The sequence below is a fragment of the Gouania willdenowi genome, chromosome 7 (genome assembly GCF_900634775.1).
Source record: "Gouania willdenowi chromosome 7, fGouWil2.1, whole genome shotgun sequence".
NCBI lineage: Eukaryota > Metazoa > Chordata > Actinopteri > Blenniiformes > Gobiesocidae > Gouania > Gouania willdenowi.
Genome location: NC_041050.1, coordinates 22418987 through 22428389, shown reverse-complemented (window position 1 = coordinate 22428389; position 9403 = coordinate 22418987). Strand labels below are relative to the sequence as shown.

General features: G+C 40.1%; 1 long non-coding RNA gene across 2 annotated transcripts; it reads right to left on the bottom strand.

The window, feature by feature from the left end:
• Positions 1-5299: 5299 nt before the first annotated feature.
• LOC114466770 (uncharacterized) lies at positions 5300-7254 on the bottom strand. 2 transcript variants are annotated; one of them, XR_003674466.1, is made up of 3 exons: positions 6956-7254; positions 6115-6243; positions 5300-5772 (listed from the first exon to the last, which is right to left on the bottom strand). It is a non-coding gene; the product is annotated as an uncharacterized LOC114466770 (long non-coding RNA). The 2 variants fall into 2 exon arrangements; XR_003674467.1 differs by having other exon boundaries at positions 6115-6240.
• Positions 7255-9403: the final 2149 nt, after the last annotated feature.

Here is a 9403-nt window from a genome sequence, read left to right as displayed (position 1 = left end):
CAAGAAGGAGTAACCTTCCACAGCACCACAACAAACAGGCTGGTTGTGTACAAGGATGAAGCATCCGGGCTGATGATGTGCGGAGGCAGAGTTCAGCGTTTCAAAGAAAACTGCTTGAGTGTCCCATTAATTCCTTTAAATACTTGGCTGGGAACTTTATTAGCTCGTCAGACTCATCAAGAAGGCCATGAGGGGGCTGCTGGAACTCTGCTTAGAATGCGGGAAAAAGCCTGGATAGTGCAAGGGAGAAGGCTGGCTCAAAAGGTGGCCAATAAATGCATCCACTGCAGAAAGGCAAAGGCTCAGGTCTGTCAGCAAGTCATGGGTGATCTACCTATGGAGAGAGCAAGACCTGCCTTATCATTTCAGTTTACTTCTGTTGACCTGTTTGGGCCATACCTGGTAAAAGATGATGTAAAGAAGAGCGTGTCCACAAAGGCCTTGGGAGTTGTATTCTGCTGCAGTATGGCCATCAGTATGTTCACAGAAGGTTTCCTAATGGCCTACCAAAGATTTTCTGCCATCAGAGGACACCCCCTGAAAGTTTGGTCAGATCCAGGGACAAACTTTATTGGTGCAAGATCTGTGCTGAAAGACCTGAATGATTTCCTGCAAGACCAAAACACCACAAGTCTGGAAGAGTATGCAGTCAGGAATGGGACAAGCTGGACATGGAAGGTGTTACCCGCTGATTCGCCACACCAAAATGGAGCCTCTGAAGCATCAGTAAAGATTGCCAAGAGGGGCCTTCAAAGTTTGGGACAATCAAAAAGCCTAACCTTTGCCGAGTTCCTTACAGCACTTCATTTGGCTGCAAATTTGGCAAATAAGCGGCCTATTGACGCAAGAGTCCAGAGTGGTGAAGACCGCATTCAGTATGTAACGCCAAATTCACTTTTACTGGGTCGAGCATCCCAACGTGGAGACTTTAAAACTTTTGATTTTAATGACTACCCCTTCAAACGACTTCAGGATATTCAAACCCAAGTCAACAGCTTCTGGAAAGCCTGGTGTCAACTCGCTGGCCCAAATCTTTTCATCCATCCTAAGTGGCATACGACTGAAAGAAATGTTGCCGTGGGGGATGTGGTTTGGCTTTGTGATCAGAATGCTCTGCGTGGCCAATTCAGACTTGAAAGAGTTGTTGCTGTGACTGCAGACTCAAAGGGTGTCGTCAGGGATGCAGAAGTCCAAGTCATACCTGGACATTGTGTTGCGATTCCAAAACAACGACCAGCAGTCCAGTCCTCAATATCCTATGACCAAAAAGAGAACTACATTGGCATAGTGCTACGTAGAGATGTCAGGCTCATTGTCCTCCTGCCTGTAGAGGAGCAAGATTCCCATTTTAAATGACTTTAAGTTCACCTTGAATTTTTGCAACCTTCCATCGTGGATACAAGAAGGTTGAGTGGGAGGTGTTGCGGTGAACGAGGAAGCACGCTCCCCAGCCCCACCCCATATGGAAAGAGCAGCGGCGCACCAGCTGTTTTAATCAGAGAGTAGGAAGTGCCTCAGGTTTTTCAGCATGATCAGCTGTGGCGTGCATGAAGGTCAGAGCCAAAGAAGTGAGCAAAGAAGATCTGAAGTGCTTCAGTGGTGGTGGTGGACGTGCAGAGACTGGTACCTACTAAAATAAAACTAAAGACGACTGCCGGTGAGAGGCGATTGTTTTCTAAGTCTCTTTTCTCTCTCACTCTGAGTTTGGACTGTGTGGTGCGTTTGTGTGCGCTCGGAAGTCTGGGACTTTTTCAATGCAGTTGTTCACATTGTGGTTTTGTGGCATTTGCTGAATTGGTGTTTGGTTTAACTGGCCAAGGGTCACTATTAAATAAAATGCAATGGAATTAACTGTATTAATGAATTTAATTGATTATCTCAACCTAAATGAAAAGAAAATCATGATTGTATTGTTGTATTCAAAGTACATGAAGGGAAATCATGATTGTATTGTATTTTTGTATTCAAAGTACATAAAGTATTATATAAGAGTTGATTGTGTTATAATTATATTATGCATAGAAATTGGAAAAAATATGGAATTAATAGTTTCATCGTAAATATCTGACTATTTATTCTTAAACATGTCAAGTCAATGTCATAAAATGATATATATATATATTTATAGGAATGTAATTATTTAAGATATAATGAAAAATTTACTGTTTTTGATAATGTTATAATTTATTTAACAACTGTGTTAAACTTTGTAGTGATTATCTACACTGTGTGTTAAACGTTTTTCATCTGCAAAATAAATGGGGAAAAGAAACTTAAGCCTCATAATTTGGGAGTGAATCCCAGCATAAGATCTTCAGTCCTGTGGGAACTGTGCACAAAAGAAAGGGTCCACCTAACAGGCATCGTTGAGGTTTTTTCCTGTTAATACAATGATATGAGGATCAATCAATCAATCAATCAATCTTTATTTGTATAGCGCCAAATCATAACCAATGGTATCTCAAGGCACTTTACAGTAGAGCAGTCTTAAGGACGGACTCTTCATTTTATGGATACACACATATGCATATATACGTATATACACATACATATGTATCCCACACCCAACATGAATTCATCATGGATGAGATGATATGTCCTTTGTTTATCCCACAAGGGGGGATTTGCAGAGTTTCAGCAGCAGAAAAACAGGAACATGTATACATGCATGGGCCTGTACACAGTACAGATAGAAAAAGGATAAATCATGTTGCAAGAAAGGAAATTGCACAATAAAAATAAAAAAATACAGAATATATAAGTATACAACTCTACGAATACTATTAAAAAAATTATGTTTTGCCAATGTTCAGGTTATACACAGTACAGATAGAAAGAGGGAAAACCATGTTGGAAAAAAAGAAGAAAAAAAAACTAATTATGTTGCGTTAACAGTTGACATACAAGGGGTCGGTGGCGGGATGCGCTGGGTGCTCGGCTGCTTGGGGCTTCCTCGAATGTGTGTGGGGGAGGCGGTGGCTGCCTCTCGGCCTGGGATCTCGGGGGCGTCTGGGGGGCTGCTCGGCCGTGGTGGGGGGTTGGCCTGGGGCTCCTTGGCCCCCGCTCTTTCTGCTGGCCTGGCTGCATCTGCGGGCCCGGGGCAGTTCCTGGGTTTGCGGTAGCGGTTTTTGCACATATACTGATCTACGATGCACTGGCACGCCTTGGGATGTGGGATAAAACTCATACTGGGCTTAACTTGAGACATGTTAATCCCAAATATCTGCTTTAGGTATTACCACTCACTCATTCCCCCTGTCCACAGCCACCACCATTATAGCTAAGCTTCACACTTGTCACCATACTGGCTTGATTACGCAACATAATAAGCACAATATGTTCTACAACTTCACATCTCACCCTCACTGTAAAATAATCTATTCTTCCCCACACTTTTTATTTCCTGCCTCGAGTCTTTCCTCCCTGCTCCCTTTCCCCTCCCCCTCCACCTAGGTGTAACACTGCTCTCCCTTTTTATATCCTCCCTATAATAAAATATTTCCTACCCTTTCCTTAGGGAGGGCTGGTGATGGTCACAATTAAGCAATAAAATAAATCAATTTATTTTATTGCAATAACAAATCATGCATTGTTGTCTCATAATGATTGCACTTTTTGTAGTGTTGACCTTTGACAGCATGTGCAGACATGTAAAAAAAAAAGAAATAAATAAAAAAGGAAATTGGCACATCAGGTTTTGTTGAAGAGGAAATGCAGCATCAGCCAGGAACACATGTGGTACAGGGACTGCAGTTCCTGGAAGGTGGGTTCCTACGATTTAAAAGACGGGTCGATCACCTTCGCTTTCTTTTCCGCCTCAGTAGTAACAAACGACAAAAAAAATAGAAGTAGACGCACAGTCTCGTCATCGCCGCCATATTGTAAACAATGGCTACTTCTTCTGCTGTACTTTTGTACAATGGTTGGCGTGTGTTTGTAATACATTGCCCCCTGCAGTTTGGTAGCGGAAGCCGCACAAAGTGTAATGCAGTATAAATGCAACATGCGTTGTTTCATGCGGATTCCGTGCGTCTCATTTCCACGCAGCACGTTGATGCGTCAAGCATAAAACAGCCTTGACTACGCAGAAGAGCTGCACGGACAATCATTGCTGCCTTCGGCCTCTTCATATGTATCCTCATCTCCTCATTTGTGGAACCACAGTCTCCTACTTTTAGTGGTGGTAAGTGTTTTTATTTTTTCCTATTGAACTTGAGTGATTTTTATGTTGTTCTTTACTTATATCAGAGGTAGGCAACTTTTATCACAGTGGGGCCACAAAAATGCGTTTGATCGGAGGGTCACATGATCAACATGAATGTCAGCATTTAGAATAATGAGTGATCTGAGTATTAATACCGGAAAGAACAAAGAGTTTTTATAGTCATTTGATGTGTTTTTCTGTCATTCTGTGTATGTTTGTTGTCTTGCTCATTAGAAGGCATTTTGTGCATTTCTGTTTTTTTGTGTATTTTTCCTGTAAAATATGTTTTTTTAGAGTCATATTGTGTATTTCTGTTGTCTTGCTTTTTTGTTCGTGCTGTGGGTTTTCTGAGTTTTTTTTTCTTGTCTTTTGGTGTACTTTTGTCATTTTCTGTAATTTTGTATATCTTTGAGTAATTTTTGTGTATTACTGTTGTTTCGTTAATTTTTCTGTTAGTTCTGTGTGTTTTTGGAGTATTTTCTGTGTTTTTCTGGTCTTTTACTGTATTTTCCTGCAATGTTGTAATTCTATTTTTTATTTATTTATTCTTGCTCATGTTTTGTGTCTTTTTCAGTCATTTTGTACATTTACTTTGGGGGCCGCGTTAAATTAAACCAAGGGCCGCAAGTGGCCTGACTTATATACTTATATCATGACCCCCTTGTTTTCTGCATATGTGTATATTATTTGGATAACATTATACTGTATATATTATTAGTGTTGGTCCATTATTATTGTTTATTTATATGCCACTCAGTGCTTTCTTAATTGGGAATTAATTCTCTGGGATAAATAAAGTTTTTTCTGGTTCTGATCACTTCTGCCGTACTACTCAGGTAAAAGGAGTTCCTCAAGATGTGTGTCGCCAGGACCAGAGTTGAAGAAGAGAGATGCTGACCTGCTTGAAAATAGATGAGTAGATATTGAGAAAGTGAGAGCCACCGTTACAGCCACCATTAGGGACACAGCACACACAAGGTTTGGCTGTGTGGATACTGACATGCTGTAATCCATCCCAGCACACAAAGTTGAGGCAGTCAAACATACAATCTACCAAGTGCTGTATGAGAATATAGAATAGAGGTCACAAAGAAGTGCAATTTTTTTTTTTATTTGTTAGTGTGTTGCAATAAAAACAGTTTTGTATTTCTAATTCACTGCAGTCCTGTATTTTCTTCATTCTTGTTCAGCATACCTTCTGATTACATTCTCCTGCCAGGGAACAAAACCCTGTGGTGTCAGGAACAATGACCTGAGATCTAGCTCGTGCTTTGCTGAGACAGCCAATGTCCAACAAGTTGTTGTGGCCTGCTCCCACTGCCCTCCACTCACAGGATCACCCCTGCGTGTGTAGAGAAGTCTGTGAATCTGGGAGGGATGGAACTAGTTGCTGGGGAGTTGGTAGCATCTGTGCTGCTTAAATAATTGTGCAGGCCTACACAGGCCTTCAGTTTTCTGTGGGTGGAATTCCATCGGTCGTCCCAGGATGTTGAAGCTGTTCTCTATCACCCTCTTGGCACGTTAATGATGGTAGTTGTAGATTTGCTGGGCATCGCTGAGGTTTTTTCCTGTTAATACAATGAGATGAGGATGAGATGATGCCCTTTGGTTTGCAGAGTTTCAGCAGCAGAAAAACAGGAATATACGTGTATATATATACACACACACACACACACGGGCATGTACACAGTACAGATAGAAAAAGGGAAAATATGTTGCAAGAAAGGAAACTGCACAAGTATACAACTCTACAAATACTACTAAAAAATAATGTTTTGCCAATGTTCAGGTTATACACAGTACAGATAGAAAGAGAGAAAACCATGTTGGAAAAACAGTTAAAAAAAACGTGTTAACAGTTGACATACAAAAACGTTTTTATCATGTTCACCAATAGATATATAGTATACCTGGGGTTTCCCATTGCGGTCAAGCCAGCCGTGGTTCGCGTTTGCCTGGTCAAATCAGCCGCACGTTGTTTTCTTGTGCACGAATACACTAACACTTACGGTAATCACAATGAGCGCCCTGCAGAGCTGCTGGAAGAGAGAAAAAACATTTAAGTATATTTCACCCAACTTTGACATAAAATAAAAAACTTTTTTCCCACAAGTAGTTCATTATTCATATTTTGATTAACTCAGCACTTCATAGACTACATGCATGAATAATACTGTGTACTTTTTGAGTAATCCTCTGTCAAAATCATGTACAGATCACGAACTCTGGATATTTCACCCAAATTTGACATGGAATAAAAAGATAATTTTTCATAAGTAGTCCATGATTCATATTTCACTGAACTTAGTAGGTCCTAGACTACATGCATGCATAATATTGAGTACCTTTACTGTGTACTTTTTGAGTAATCCTTTGTCAAAATCATATACAGATCACAAATTTAAGGATATTTCACCCAACTTTGATGTGGAATAAAAAGATAATTTCCCATAAGTAGTCCATGATTCATGAACTACTTATGGAAAATTATATTTTTATTCTACATCAAAGTTGGGTGAAAAATCCAGAATTTGTGATATGTATATGATTTTGACAGGATTACTCAAAAAGTACACAGTAAAGGTACTCAATATTATGCATGCATGTAGTCTATGAAGTGCTAAGTTAATCAAAATATGAATAATGAACTACTTGTAGGAAAAAGGTTTATTTTATGTCAAAGTTGGGTGAAATATACTTAATTAATTTTTCTCTCTTCCAGCAGCTCTGCAGGGCGCTCATTGTGATTACCGTAAGTGTTAGTGTATTCGCGCACAAGAAAACAACGTGCGGCTGATTTGACCGCAGTTAATTCCCGCATCAGGTTTTGTTGAAGAGGAAATGCAGCATCAGCCAGGAACACATGTGGTACAGGGACTGTAGTTCCTGGAAGGTTGGCTCCTACGATTTAAAGGAAGAGTCGACCACCTTTGGTTTCTTTTCCGTCTCAGTAGTAACAAACGACAACAAATTTCCTCTTCCTCAAGGAGAAATAGGAGAAGTAGACACACAGTCTCGCCGTCGCTGCCATGTTGTAAACAACGGCTACTTCTTCTACTGTACTTTTGTACCATGGTTGGCGTGTGTTTGTAATACACTGCCCCCTGCAGTTTGGCAGCGGAAGCTGCACGAAGTATAAATGCGACATGCGTTGTTTCATGCGGATTCCGCGTTGATGCGTCAAGCATAAAACAGCTTTGAGAAAGCATACACGCGCAGCGCGGCGCCTAATATCATCATCAGTCTGCGAGAGAGGCTTCTCAACACAAAATCGGATTAAAGTCAGATATGAGAGCCAATCTTCACACTGATACTGTGGAGGACCTAATCAGAATCAGAATGTAGGGGGCAGAACTGATGGACTGTGATGCCAGGCCAGATGTTCAGCTGTGGTTCTCTCAGGGCAGGGGTCTGCAACCTGCTCTTTGACTCTTTTGCTATGGCTCCTATAGCTTTGAAAAAATAAAATAAAAATTGAAACAAAGAATTGTTATTTTCTTACAGAGGCAATGAATGATTAATAGAAAAAAAAAATCACGACATAACAATTTGTCAACCTAAAAATACATCAAGTTGGGCAATGATTTGGTCACCTTCCTACTTCACCTCCTGCAACATCTACAGATCAGTAACTTTCCTTGCACCTGTGGAGGGGTGAAAAGTAACAAATTACATTTACTCTCGTTTCTGTAATTGAGCAGCTTTTTGTGTACTTGTACTTTTTTGAGTACATTCTAAAATCTGTAATTTTATTTTTACTTAAGTCAATTTTGTTTCAAGTAACATTGCTTTGCTACATTGGAAATAGATTCCATTGCAGAGCAAAATAAATCATGCACGCTCGTCCCACGCATGTTTCTGTTACATACATTACAATATTTAATTTCAAGTCCCCGGTTGTTTAGTGGCGAGTGCGGGCCGGAGGCTCCCCACCATCTCATCCTCTCTCCCTCTGCAGCACCTCTTCCGTCCTCCCACAGCACCTCGTCCTCAAGGGGTGATCCTGCCGAGGCCTCGCTCGTCTCTGAAGATCCGCTCCCTCTGGAGTTTCGTGCACCTCGTCCTCCAGCAGTGATACGCCACTGTGCGTCTTTACGCATTGTGTGCGCGTTCCTTTTTTTATAACAGCTACAGGTGTTGCAGCCAACTGATAAGCAGTTTTGCACAATTATCATGTGATTTTAATTACAACTATTATTATTAATATAAAACTTTATTTGTAGGCGCACGCACCTCACCCTGGGGCGTCAGTATATTTTTTTCCTCTTTCGTTTTTGGCAAATATATCCTTCATATATGATATGTGTTGCGAAATGCGCAATATTTGATTATTTCACACAAATGTATCTATTTCAAAGAGCTGTCATTAATTTCATCATTCTCCTGTTGGGGGCGTAGTTTCCCGTTTCTCATGATTTTGTGCGTACGGCAGGGCCAGGGCTGTGTAGAGCAGTGGACATTATCTCGCCAGGTTTTTTTTTTAATAAGTCCCAAACGTTGCTTATAAGCGGCGTACACTTTTCTTTTTTACGTATACACAGCGTTTATAAATGAGGCTCCTGAAGAATGATTCTGTTACTTGAAAATGTCTGCACTGACACAAGCACTATTACCTCTCATAATTTCATTAGGCATTTTTTTTTAATGTTTTCTTTGATGTTTATGCACAATTTATGCATAATCAATGACATCCTTGACATTTATTTTATTTATCCAGGTTAGCCACATCATGTCTTGTTCTCATGCACATTATTTTAAAATGGTGTTCTTTAATTATAATTAAAAAAGAACCTAGTTTGATCTTTATACACGTTTTTGTACCGTATTTTATTTTCATTTTAAAGTGTTTTTATGGTGCCATTTACATGATCAATGTAAATCAAATTAAATCAAACATTATTCTATATAATTTTAACTGCATAGAATTTAATACACTATTGTCTTCATTGAAAGGATATTTTTTTTGGCTCCGGGAGGATTTTAATCCATGTGAGATGAGGCCAATTGGGAGAGTAAAGGTTGTAGATCCCTGTCCCAGGGGAAGAGGGTTAGGAGGAGACCCCACTATAAGAGCTGGACCCTCTGAATTGAATTCCATGGGGTGAAGCAATGCAGATGCTAAGTTGGTTATACTATTGTTTTGAAGCCATTTTTTATTTTATTGAGTGCATTCTCATTGACATACAACAAAAGCGTGTT